Raw genomic sequence first — 15,143 nt, forward strand, 5'->3', positions numbered from 1 at the left:
ACATCAACAAAACTTGGAACAAGACTAAATTAAACTTTCCTAAACCAGATATGCCCAACTAATATTAGGTGAATGCTACCAATGAAATCCAAAAAATGTAATAAAAAATAATGATACTATCAACATCTATTATTTTCCCATACTGCCATAGTCTAAATGCTTTTTCACCAAGATAAGCTTCTTCAAAAGAATGAATCCCAACTAACATTAAAATGCCCTCCTCATAAAATTATGTATAGACTTCACGTTGGGGTGATTATACTTGTAAGTCTTCCTGAAATCCTCCCTTTCATCAATAACATTTTTTGAGTGATTAGTATATTTAATTAAAGTTTTTAAAACATGCATGACAATATTAATGGGAAATTAAAAAGTACAACACTTTGTAAACATCAAATTATTTTGTCCTCTACTAGGCCATTCAACACATTTCCTTTCAACCCTATATACACATTTTTTCTACTTACAAAAGACATCTACAGTTAGAAATATTGATATTGTTCGTTACAATTCACTTGAAAATTATAATTGATTGAAAGATCAAATAGATAGAAAGCTAGCACTCTCATGACTTGGATAATGAGATAAGATATTTGAATAACTCAAATAACTATTATCCAATACCTAAAAATAATTAGTATAGCATATCATAAACTTGATAATTTATAATCTTACATACATGAAAACAAAAAAGGCACTAGCATGCCTTTTTGGCTTGTTCGAGTCCTTGGCTGTCTTTTTCTTATCTTGTTTTTTACTAGATCTATCATCTTTGGCAGCGGGCTTCCATTTTTCAATTTTCCTTTTAAAAGTAAGAAGAATCAAGGATATTTATTGAATAATTGAGGATATTAAAAATAATATAAAATGCTTCACAGAATTAATTGATAATTATTGCTAGAGATTTAGATGAACCTTGCTTTGGCAAATTTCAAACCACCTATTGTATTTTAGCAAATTTATTTTGTTCGATCATGAGTGCATTCTTGCATATTTTACAGAATACTGGACCTATAAAAGAGTAGAACTTCACAAGCTAATGAGAACGATCAAGATCATAAAAGCATAGATCTTTTCTAGATAATGAAGAATTAACATGACTTCAATCATTATTGAAGTTGTTAGTTTGAAGGTGAAACATCAGTTGTTGGTGGCCTATTGGTTCTAAGTTCTTCATCACATTAATGCCACTAATAAAATGTTTATTTTGCATGACAAGGTCATAAAAAGACTAAATTAACAAGATATTTTATTGCATTTTCTTGAAATGGGTAGGGGCAAAGAGACAAAAATGGACCATATTAGGACTCCAATTTATTATCCATCTAATCAAGGATGTCACTGACAGCCTCATCTCACTCATGTTCAAACAATAAATCATGAAAACATCCTTCATAAAGCTTTATTGTTTTATGACTTGAAGCTACTTGATCATATAAATCCTAAGATGTAGTAGGATCTGTCACGGTGTTCGCAGTTCCATGGAGGACTAAAAAGGGAACAGTTACTCTTTTCATGTTCTGTTGTAAAAATGAGCTAATTCAAAGTACTTCACAGCCTATTCGCACTCTAATTGGTCCAATTTATACTAATGGATCAAAATACTTAGCAATAAGTGCTTCTAGATCATGAGAAATAGTTGATCCTCTCTTATTTGCTCCACTAAACTGATATCTTGGTGAAACAAGTGAAAATAATGGTGCAATTGCCTACCATAATTCAAGTATACATTTATCAAATTCATTTTTATCTGAATATAAGATTTAAAAAAATACTAAAATCTTGTTCAAATTTGCTCCATCTTAAAGTTGGTTTAAACCTTTTATTTTTATTTTTTTTAATGTTAGCAACTTCTTAATTATTTTTATTTTTTTAATGTTAGCCCTATTATATCTAACAACTTTTTGGTTTCAAGATCCTTGTCAAACCTATTTTTCTTATCAAAAACTTCTTAATTATTTTTTAAATAAATCGATTTATGTATAAGTGTTAAGATTGATGTATTGATCCCCTAGCCTATATTGATAGATGCCCCTAACATTATAGTACTCAATTATGAGTTCCATACTTCTTAAATCATCTTTGAACAATGTAATATCTGGCAGATGCTCTTAAAAACAAATCGAGTTCAAAATTTAGTGTCTTACCACAAAAATTGGATGTGTAGTCCACACACGCAATGTTGGAGAAGTTGTGACAATTCCTAGTACCATTTTCTTGACATTTGGATCTAATGTTTCCTTCAAACATGCATGATACGAAAGTCAAGGTGAGTAGGTGCTAGAAACATTTAATAATCATATTCATAGTAAATAAATGACAAGAGGTAAAATAATGTGTTCAATTACTTCAGGATCGAAAACTAGAATTAGTAAATCCAACTTATTTATCATAATCACGTTAGTCAAGGAAGTCTCCAAGAAGGATCTTAATAATTTGGAACTATTAAATCAAGAATGAAAGAATACTACCTTCAAGATAATTGCCCCTCCCGTTGAGTGGCCAAACAAAAATCCTAACACTCTCGGGTTCTTTAATCTTACATTTTGTAGAAATAGTTTCTGTAGGATAAGGTGGTGTAATATATTATTGCATGATTATAATAATATCTTCCTATATTTGTTAAAAATATGGGAGCTTGTTTATCCATACCGTGCCTTCAACAACCTGATCCAATGATGGTACATATCCATGCAGCCCATTACTACCACCATGGCTTGTAATACCAAATGATTAAATAAGTATTCCCTACAAAGGACACCGAGGCCTATAAAATAAACTTCTATAGCTAATGATTCATATTCCTTATTAAGGAGAAATAAAGTGATAGCATGTTAACTCTTAGAAGGAGTTAAAGTATCTTGTACTCATGGTTGCTTACAATAAATTACAATAAATCATATAGATCAATATTTTAAATATGTAATAAGTCGGCGGTCGGCATTTATGAAGACCAATTTTAAAACTATGCATTTCAAATAAGCTAAGTCAATAGTGTTGCACAAAATAACAGAACTAGGTTGCCTGCCATAGAAATTACATCAAGAGAATGTAAAAAAATGCTGATAAAGAAGTGTATGTGTTTTATTCAAATGAGACATCCAAAGAAAGGCATTAAAGCCCACGAAAATAGAGAAACACATAGACATAATAAAAAAGAAGACATGGATACTAATAGTTGAGCATATGCTCTACCACAACCACATAATTTTGTTCATTTTCTCTTCAGATCCCATGATGATCATGATATTGGATCCATCTTCCACACAGCCTTTAACAACCTTAGACTTTTCTTAGACTGCCCCAAGCTTCTTGTATTTCCTATTTAAAATACAACAGTAATACCATAGCTCTTTCTATAGCAAAAACAAAATTCAAAATCATGATTAATTTAAGAAGTAAATGATATAAAGAAAATATAATCCAAGAAACATATGCATACATTACTTCTGTTGGCTTGTACATTTAGATAAATCGAGAGGATAGTGTTCATTCATTTTTCTAAAATTTAACATTTACAAAAATGAAAAACTTGAAAAACTTGTCTACACATTGCATCAACTTCCATACAATTACAATAGCACCACAAGGATAATCACCCGAAATTGTTGAACCAAAATCATGATTTAGACTCATACATCAATTTCTTGTTTTGACCTACACAATATTCTTCATGAAGTCATCATATTCATGATTCTTTGTTTTCTTGTAACATTTAGTATTTATAAGAATGATTGATGACCTACAATTTTTCTATCAACAACAAGATAATATAAAAGTGGAAGACTCTTCAAAACCCATGATATTGAATTCAAAGAAGAAATTTACATTTCTAGAAACTAATTGTGTAATTAAGTAGAGACATTTTTCCTAACTAACTACTAGCAACAAGATACTTGTAATGAAAATAACAAATAAGTATCATTATTCCTTTACTTATTGCTCTAATCCTTTCGTGTTCCTCTTTTTCAGAACTTATTGTCACTCTTAACATTTATGAAATGCTCTATTAAGCTCTCTTACAACCACCTTCAAAGCCTTGTTTCATTACTATCAAGTTATATATCTCATCATGCACAATTTTGTAATACCACGAATGTGCGATTACAATGCAATGTAAATTGTGATTTTATTTTTACATATACAAAGATTATTCTCTTCTCTAGCATCAATCTATAATGCTCAAAAAGTGAGATTTTTGAGTGCTATACATAATTGCTAAAACCAAATAAGTTGAGAACAAATCAAACTAGCTTACACACACATTGAAGAAATATCCTCTTAAATCAAATTATTCTAGATACCTTAGGTGCAAGGCAATGAATGATGGCTTGCCCTGTATTATACCAAGAAGAGTGTGAGACAGAATCTGAATAGTTTCAACAACCTTCAATGCTTGGTAATTAGCATGTTAATAGAGCTTCTAAATTGAATTAATATAACTCAAGAAAAAAATGTGGAGAATTGAGCAATTTTATAGGCATAGGCACCAAGGCAACTAATCTACTTTTCAACTATTCACATCAAAATAGAAATTTGTCTAAATTATATGACAATAAAATTGAGAATCTAATTGTAAGAGATTGGTACTAACCATTAAGTGATGTAAACTAGTCCTTACGGAGGAATAGTTAAAAGGATTTAACTAAGAATAGCATGAGGCTTCCGAGTATAAAGATGTAGAAGACCCATAATCAAAAGTAAAGGAGACACTTGCCCTCCACAATTCACTTTGGCCTGCAAATAGAGTCAAATCATAATGCAAAATAAAAAGAATAATGGGATACGGAAATTAATCTCAACACTTACATTCTTTGACAATGTGTTATTTTAACAAAGATAACAAGAGAAAGAAGAAAATCTAATGTAGAATGTAGAGTAATGGAAAGATTCAACAAGTCATATCCTGTAATGGCTACTGCTATGTTTAACTATTACTAGGGTTTTGGCCCTTCATTATCTTAGACATGCATCATATAACATGATAAAAACTATAGGGGTGATAAGTTGAAGTTCTATTTTGGTGAGAGTTCCTTAGAAGTAACGTCTCTCCTTTGATAACATTTAAAAGTTCTTGTATCATATCATAATTCAATACAATCTTGTAAGACAAATTCTTTGAAGAATTGTAAAATGGAAAATTGTTGCTATGCTATCCATAGACTCTGAACTCATTTGAAATTGAATTTATTATGTTTCTTAAAAGTCCCATTTTAGCATGTATAAATAGGGTGATTGAAGAAATAGTGAATGCATGTATGTTTGTTTTCATTTGATACAAATAATAGAGCAACACTGTTAAGTTGTTTCTACAACAGTATTTTTGTACTTTTCATTTTAAATCATTTGTTATCATCTAATAGATATGTATTTTTTTTTTTTGTTGTGATTTGCAGGAGGGACCTATCAATTTTTTTCTCCAGAAAGTCAAAATATTTTACATGTTTGGCAAGACAGAAAATCCTAGGAGCTTCAATGAAGGAGGTTGCCAAGACAGAAAATCCTTACAACAAGAGATGAAGAAATTTGTTACCATATAATAGTAGCTAAGAAAGAAATCATTTTCACTCTTCACGAAATAATAGTTCTAGCATATCCAAGAAAAGGCTGCATTCTAGAAAAAGTACACTTGCTCTTGTTGTTTCCATGAGCCAGTCAGATGACACTTTAGAAAGGAATGAAAAAGATATAGGCCTCATATAGGCCTCCCTTCACTGCCATTGCAAGGGAAGTGTTAGAGAAGTTTTATTTCTCCAAGATCATTCTCATTAATAGATTTACAGGGTGCTTGATGTTGTCTCAAATCTATTTTTTGGAAGTTTGATTGTGATATTTTGGTAATTCCCAAAGGGAGAAAGATGGATAACTGGTGGTGGTAATTTTTCCCTGAGGATTCCATCAGGGTAATTGCAAAAGCTATTGCCTAATCACTCATCTTGTATGAGGTAGTGTTATTTGTAAATAATTTCAAAACACTTTATATGTAATATGATTTACTTCTTACTAAAATCTTCTAAATCTGAGGCTTCTAAAATGTATAATCTATACAAAGTTGTATTTTAGTAGCTTATTGCTTAAGTAGTTTTTGTTTGGCATCTAAAAATCTATGTAGTGTTTGACAGTAGTCTACATGAATATGATTTGAAGCTCTATACATTTATGAGCTATTATGAATTTCTAATTTTACATGTGTGTGTTTCATGTGTTGTGGTAGTGGGATGAATTGACTAGTTTACTACTCCTTTAAAAACCAACTGTTCTTCATATAAGTGATTGAAAAAACAAATTAAAATGACACACTTCTATGCATTGAGAGATCCCCAATTCGAGCAAAGAAACAAATTCTTGTAAACTGAACCTTTTTTGTTGTTGTTTGGTTTTTAGTTGTAAGCTAGAACGCATATACTTCAAGCCTTCTAAGGCTATTAAGAAGCCATCCAAACTACCTTCACTAAATTTGTATTGTCTACTTGAGAGAGGTAGGAAAGGTTTGAAGAGGTGATCTCTAGTTGAGTCCCTCAATTGGAAGTTTGTCATTTTCCTTTTTATTCGTAATGTACGGACCACAAAAAGAATGCAAAAAAATGTAGATTTTGGTCCAAATTGAAAGCATAAATGACATATGAATCCAATTAATATGTTGAACGACATAGAGCAATGCCTAGGGGAGGTGGAGGGTGCTACTATCATTGTAGGGGAAAATGAGAAGATTATTGTGGGGCATTTTCCCAAGCAAGCTTGTACTTGTAATGGTTGGTACCAACTCTAAAGCTAGGAGATAAGGGAAGAATAGAAGAAATATTTCTTGAAGGTTTCCAAGCAAGTCATTTTGACAGATTATGCAAGAGTAATGTAGAAAATCTAATTTTAACAGATTCGGCAAGTCATATCCTGCAATAACTATTGTTACGTTTAACTGCTATTAAAATTCTCTTCATATCCCATTTGCAAGAAATACTTTAGAGTTTGAGTTTAACTCTGAAACCCTCTATAACATATTTCAATAAGTGTACAATTCAAGGAATGATTGACACTAAAATCCTGAATTTTGGATGTTCTGACCTTTGAAGATGGAATTATCTAACATTAGTTATGCTCATATGTTGGTCATGTCAAATTGATGCAATGCATTTTCCTATGATACATGGTTCTAGAATTTAGTTGATGCCATATACAAATGGTCATTTATTTATCTTCAATTCATTTGTATTATGTGGTATGGTTTCTACTTCATGTTATGTTGTCTACTTACTCCTCTGAAACACTTCTATGTGACTTTAGATTGATCTCACTCAATTATGGGGAGGCATAAGAATGATCTCAAATTTGGAACCTCAACTTAAACTTATGAGTAGTTATGAATGGCCTAGTTCATATTTCATGCAATCTTCTAGTCGCTATGAGTCATCTAGTTCATATTTCATGCAATATATTGGTATGTGATGGTATTCAAAAGTCATCCACTATGTATTTAATTTTGAACGATGGATTTGAAACAAAATATAGCTTACTAGTGGAGGATAATGTGAAGAGAAATAGGAATACGACTTCTATTGTTTGAAATTGTATTGTTACTATTTGAATTGTCGACAACCTACTTCTAATTCATCTAGGCTACCCTGCTTTACACATGTGAAGTGAGATCATTTGGGGAAAAAGTGAATAGAAGCTAAGACTACAACTCTTGAACTTTTCTACCTATTCGCATGTTCTTTTCAAATTTCATGTTCTCGGTGACCTCACTATCAATTTTTCTTTCCATGTTCTCTTCTTTTGATAGAGTTATTAATCCTTAATGATTTGGAATTGTCATTTATTGTATTGATATGAAGATAAAGATTTAATGGTTGCTTATTTGGTGACTAATTATAGCCTCCTAAATGAATTTGATGAGAGAGAATTCTGATTTAGAGACATCCATATATGCTAGACCATTGCTCATGGAAATCCATGGCACAAGTACATCTATTTAATCTTTATAATTAGGGATGACTGGCAGAGAGCACTCACATATTGTATAGAGGGAAAGAAAAAGAATGCTCTTTGTAGTATCTGTACAATTGCTACTATGATTGCAAAGACTTCAAAATATGGAAAAACTTGTGTTACTATATTGCAAATGTATGGTATCAAAAGCCTTTTTACCAAATACATTTTCTAGTTAATAGCACTGATGGAATGCTTGGCAGTTCAACTCTTACAAAATAAAATCAGAAAAGGGGAAAGATTATTAAATGGGGCTAAATATTAAAGACAAGAATAGAAAAGACCTAGATGCCAAATACCTCTATTTTTTCATAATATATTGAGAGCTTTATAGATTTCAGCATTTAAATGAAGCATGAAATAAATAGGGAGCAAGATAAATTTTGTGTGAGAAGCAACTCAACATTATCCAACTTGCAAAATAGATTACTTAGTAGAAATTCTGCTCAAATGTAAAGTGTTGGTAACATGTGAAATATGATAATAAGCAAAGTAAAAACCAAAATAGGAGGGCCACATACTGTCTATGTGATCTCCACCAATGAAAATGCTAGTTCTAGCTGCCATGAGCATTGTCATTCCAATGATTACAACAAATAAGTATTCATATTTTCTATCAAATGCCATTTTTGTAAAAGAAAAATGTGTAAAATCAACTAATGATGAATTGATACAATCTATAGAGAATAGAAAATTTTGCAAAGAATAGAAATGTATGAACATTTTTACCAAATACTCTTAAACTCATTGAACTTCTATGTTGGATCTTTCTTGTGTGATTAGAATATATTTTTCCACTACACTAATTTATTTCCACATTAGACACAATGAAACATGAATGCATATTGATTCATCTTAAGTTTGATGAGGATCTGAATTTAGACCATCCACACATATTATGACCTTTTTCTACTCTTCCAAACATGTAAAAGTTGAATAAACCCCTAAAATGCGATGTGATCTTCATTTTCGTTCATTTTATGAACACATTGAATGGCAAATGCAGCGAAGAATGGTTTTTTTAGACTAGAATTTTAGTTGACTGATAATATAATGTCACCTCTCTTAGAAGGATATTAAAGAGTTAGTAGTGATGGAGCCCTATTCTTTTGCAATAAAATATGCCTTCCATTTAAGAGATGATGTTGAAGATTTAATGAAGTATTATGGCCTCTTGTAAATCTAGTTTTAAGAACAATATTAGTAAACATTTTGTCACCCAATTATGGGTTAATATGCTCATTATTCAAATTAAAAGCAACTTAAAATGTTGTCAAATGAAGGCTACCTTTAAACATCGCATACTCACACACTGCTTTCTCTGCTACCATCTTTAAATAGCAATACCAATTCTGAGCACCAAAAGAGAAAGAGGAGAAATTAGTTTAATAAAGTTGGAATATGGATATAAGTTTACAAGTCTTTCCATGGTATACAAATATAAAGTAAATGGGTTACTTGGTTTGGATGTAGTAATGAGGTTGCTCCAGTAGTCCTCATTGACAATGGTTTGCAGATTTCTTATGGGGTTGAGGTTGTTCAAAGAAACTATCAAATGACTACTAGAAACTAGAACACTAAGGAGGGCTATAATTACTAATTAGAAAATAGCTAAGACCAAAGACAAACATCTATTCTAAATAAGGACTATTTGTATGGTGGCTTGTGGACAGGAGCACCATCTATTGTCATATGGGAGTCATGGTAGGAAAGAAATAGAAGCATTTAAAAAAAATAAAAGGATAGGATAGGAACAACTTACTAACAAGATGGAGGCTACCATTATCAAGATTGTGAATAATAGAATATTGAATATGAAAAAGTGGCAAAAAAGATGACTTACTAGGATGAGAAGATGAGAGGTAGATGGATTGGGTTTAAGATTCCTTGGTATGTTAGTTTGAGCTTCACTTGGTTTCAAGAATACTTTAATATTCTCTACTTAACAAGGCCAACCACGTGAAGGTAGAAGCTCATCTAGCCTCACCCTCGTCCCCCTAAAATCAATCTAAATTACCCATTATCATCTAATTACATACTTCATTCATTCATTCATCAATTTATGAACTATAACATTCAATCAATACAATCACATAACATTCATTAATATGATATAAAATTCATTAATACAAAATACTAATCAAGACTTCATTAGCACATAAAAATATTCATTAACATGAAATAAAAATCAATATTAATATGTAACATTCATAGATTATTACTTAAAACGAAGTTCTTTCATTGCCCAACAAAGTTTATCAAACAAGGTTTATCAAAGAGCATTTTTAAAACATCATTTCTTCTTTTTGTTTTTCTTATCTCTGTTAAGAAAAAGGTTAATTAGAGTATCAATATCTTCCTCATTCTCCTCCTCTTGTGGCACATGTAATGTCAAATTATGATGGCTCCTCTTGTTTGGAGGAGCAGAGGCTGCTGCACTAAAGGGGGCACTGTTGCAAGAACAAGTAAATGGGTTAAATTGGCATACTATTTTTCTTTTTTTAACTATTAAAAGTATTTAATTAAGTAGTACAACATAACATGCATTTTTCTTACCTAAAAATGCCACATCATGTACATTAACATTTTGATCCACTGCCATGTCAACATGTTGAACACTTGGAACATGCTCCACTCCTTCACCATGATGTTCAACATACTCTAAAATATTCAAAAAAAAAGGATACATGTCAAATTGCAATTGAAGGTGTTAAATTATATTCATAATTGCATAATTAATTTCCAATAGCATATTAATACCTCTACTATAATGCACATCATGGCCTTCATCATGAGCAAGTTCTATGATAGGATTTGAAGGCTGCAATGAAATGTTATGCGCATTGTTATGCAGTCAATTTATGTTCAAAACTAACACCAAAAAAGAAATTTCTCAACTATTCAATTTGATTTGCTTTTCATCTAACCAATTTACCTATGTCTCATTTGGTGCACCAGATTCTTGGGCAAGGCTTTCAGATTCTTGGCATAGGCATGCAGCCATGACTTTATAGCCTTCCTTCAAAGCAATTTTTTTTATCTTCATCTATGAGCTCCACATTGAATTATGTGCCCTGTATTTTTTGCTTAATATCATCAGTTTTGCATGTATGGTTTCATTAAAAAAAATTGTTTGCAACATTATATAAAAAACAAAAAAAAAAGAAATTTCATTGCGACTACTTACAAGTTGAGACTAAAGATTCATATAGCCACCAAAGCCAAGTTTGTGTTGGCCAACCTTTTCTAGTCTCACTTTTGTAGCCACTGATGTGTCCTACAGTCTATGAACAATTTCAAAAATGTTAGATTATATACTTACAAAGATCACTACTTAGTGCATGATTATATTATACTTAATACTATCACGACATACCTTCTTTTGCCATGTGCTAGTTGATTTCCTCTATTTTCACGTAGCCTTTTCTCCTTTGCATCTTCTATTATTTCATTCCACTCCATCAGTGGAATCATAGGTGGATGATCATACTTTGGGTTCTCCTTTAGATCCCTTCTATATTGATCCCTCATAGTCTTTATATGCCTTGATGCTCTTTTCATAAGTAGGGCTGTGTCAAAAATATTTTTTCCAAATAGGTCCTCAAAAGATGTAATCAATTGATTTTTTAATTCACAACACTTTTCATTCCACCTTTTAAAAAAAAATTAAATTGTTAGATCAATAACTTTAGTATAGTACAATAAATGGAAGAAAATAAATTTTGTGTAGCAATGATATGAAACTATGTACCTTTGACGTATGGTGGGTCCAAATAGCCTCAATGTCATACCAAAAAGATGATCAAAGAAAATATTATTACCTAAAAAAATATAAAGGGATTATCAGTCCAAAACAAGTTATGTATAAGTAAACTAAAATTACACTTTAAATAATAATAATTTTTTAAAGCACTTGGAAGCTTTCGTAATTTTAAAGGAAACATAGTTTTCTTGTTCAGCAACAATGTCCCTACAATTTAACTAGTACTAGTCACACAGACAACTCCAAGAAATGGATCAACTTTAGTAGTATTGGTCTTTGTTGCTCTATCAACTGAAGGTCTATCTATTAGTGCACAAAATAGGTACATGAGTACAAAATCTACCCAACAAAAAAAACAATGCATGATTAACACATTATAAAATATATAAAAATAAGGTTTTACTAGTTGTAGTGGGCATAGATGAGGATGTTTACATGCTCCTTTTTGCCACTAATGCACTCGAAAATATTAGACCACTAACTGAAGGAGGCATCCACACTTTATCATGAGCTAAAGAATACAATATTTTTAGCAAAGACATTTGCAATGGATAAAGATCAAATGGGATAATAGCTAGAAGCATCCAAAAATAAAATTTAAGTGTTATAATGTTGATGAAAACAAAGGTTGTATGCTACAACCCTCACCATATTCACCATGCGATGTCACAACTATCACATATTTTTGTAGAAGAACACATAATATTTTAGATCATGGTCCATAAGATACTATAAAATATAAACATCTATTGAACTTTAATTATTGCTTTAGATTAATTATTACTTACCTTCAAAGATTTGACCCTACGACCCAATTCTTTTTTTAGTTCCTCTTTCTCCTCACTTGTGTCACATTTATCTTTGTTTTAGTTGTTGGGCCATGAACATAGGGTTAGCACTAAGGGTGATGTCATGTAGAAATGATGCCTGTATTTTAGATCACATTTGATTTGCTATCATTTTAGCTTTTTCCTATCATTTGTCACATCAATATCAGTAAAATTCTATCAAAATAACTCCAAAACCATACAGAAAAGAACATAATAATATGACAATTTTTTTAATATAATTTGAACAATTACAATAATTAAAGTTTACCTCTACTAAAGGTGTGTGAGATGGTGTATCCTCGCTTGTGTGTGGTGATCTACCCATGTAACCCTATGAAAAATATTAGTAATTCTTAGAAATCAGTAGTGAAATGAAAGTATTTTACATGTTATACGTAATGTTTATATCTGCACATATGGTTTTCAAAGAAAAATTTAGTGTAACTAATGTGTATATCTACAAAATTCAATATCAGTAAAATTCCATCAAAATAACTCCAAAGCCATAATGGAAAGAACATAATAATACAAAATTTGTTTATATATAATTTTAACAATTAATATAATTAAGATTTACCTCCACTGAAGAAGGTGTGTGAGATGCTACATCCCCACCTGTGCGACGTGGTGGTCTATCCATATCGCCTTGTGAAAAAGATTAGTAATTCTTAGCAATCAGCAGTGAAATGAAAGTATTTGACAAGTTGTAGTACTTAATGTTTATATCTACACATATTGTTTTAGAAGAAAAATTTGGTGTAACTAATGTGTATATTTGTAAAATTCAATATCAGTAAAATTCCATCAAAATAACTCCAAAGCCATAAAGAAAAGAACATAATAATACAATATCTATTTCTATATAATTTGAATAATTACAATAATCAAGGTTTATCTTCACTGAAAAAAGTGTGTGAGATGGTTCATCCCCACATGTGTGTGGTGGTCTGTCCATGTTGCCCTATGAAAAAGATTAGTAATTCTTAGCAATCAGTAGCAAAATGAAAGTATAGACTTACCAAAAAAAGGTATTAATAATAAAGTAGATTGTATATTGGAGTCAATATTAATTGGAGGCAATTGGTTTAAATGTTATACTTACCAGTCCCATGATAGGGAATTTTTTTGTATCTACATGATTCAAATTGTAATCTATCAAAAGCTCTTCCCCTACACTTATTGATTTTATCACACATACAAACACACAATTTTCATCTTCCTATCCAATGCTCTAGATCTCATTCAATCAATGCCCCTATACATTTTGTTGGTGGAGAAAGTCATTAACCCAAGTTATTTGCAGAACAATGAGCTTATGAGGGTGATACAAAAATATGATCTATGGGACAGATTGGCATTAGTTGGTGGTTTATTTTCCAAGTGCTATTTTTTGTAAAAATGTCCAAGTGCCAATTGGATATCTTATGTAACTGCATATGTAACTAAATACTATCAAATATATAATTATATATAACAATGATCCTAGTTTTTCTTATTGGTGTTTCCATGGGGGGGTTATTGAATTAGATTATTATTAATAAAATATGGTGGATACTCCACTTTTTATTTTTTAAAACAACATGATTTCCCTTGTATGCCTCGAATATACAATTAGCCAACTTATTAGTTGACACAAGTCAATAACTATTTATAAATCCTACAATATTCACTATTTCTTTTGGCCTTCCATCAATATACATAGTGAACATTTTATTTTGATCATTTTCTTTGCACTGTATATAATTTGGTGACAATGCATACCTACACATACTTTTTTTTACATTGCACAATCCGCATCCAATTGTTGTAATTGTAACAAGTCCTACATACTCGATCAATTCAACAATTTTATTGTAACAAACCTTTATGCCAGCCATGGAAAATAGGCCCAAACCATGTAATGAAGATGGAGCTATGTGATATATCCTTTCATTAACAAAAAAATTAGTGTTAAATGGAGGTAGTTCCTTAGGTATCCATTCTTTCTAAAGATGTGTGTACCTTAAGGGAACCTCCCTATTGCCTTCACTCTCATTATCATAAGAACATGACCCTCCCCTCGACAAGAAAAAATTGTATTCATTTATGGAATTTTCTCCTAATCTTTTGACCTCTAGTTGATCTTCCTATTTTAGACTTACTAGATGTCTTGCTTTTGTCTTCTATTACCGCATTTTCCTCACTCTAGGAAGACAGATCAGACAAATACCTATTTGGTGATACCTGCAATCTATAAAATGAGAGACACACTAGGACAAAAGTTGATGTTGACATTAAAGAGAAGATATGCAAATAAAAATTGTATCTATAGGGTCTATTGACATATACCTATTGATCCATGTGACTGTGCAAGATCCTAGTCAAAGTCGTTGAATAGCCTACATGTGTAAATCATTTATCTTAAGTTAGCCAAAAATTTGGTGTAACTAATGTGTATATCTAAAAAAATATTTGACATGTTCTACTTAATTTTTATATCTACATATATGTTTTTGAAAGAAAAAGTTGGTCACCTCGCTTATTAAATTCACCAATATTATAATGAATGAAAATTTGTCCGCTTA

General features: G+C 31.0%; 1 pseudogene; it reads right to left on the reverse strand.

Moving 5' to 3' along the window:
* Positions 1-1,301: 1,301 nt before the first annotated feature.
* On the reverse strand, positions 1,302-14,753 carry LOC149541056 (caffeoylshikimate esterase-like; annotated as a pseudogene).
* Between the last annotated feature and the right edge of the window lie 390 nt (positions 14,754-15,143).

This window comes from Cupressus sempervirens, chromosome 9 (assembly GCF_028749045.1).
Source record: "Cupressus sempervirens isolate cs-2001-9-10 chromosome 9, ASM2874904v1, whole genome shotgun sequence".
Classification (NCBI taxonomy): Eukaryota; Viridiplantae; Streptophyta; class Pinopsida; order Cupressales; family Cupressaceae; genus Cupressus; species Cupressus sempervirens.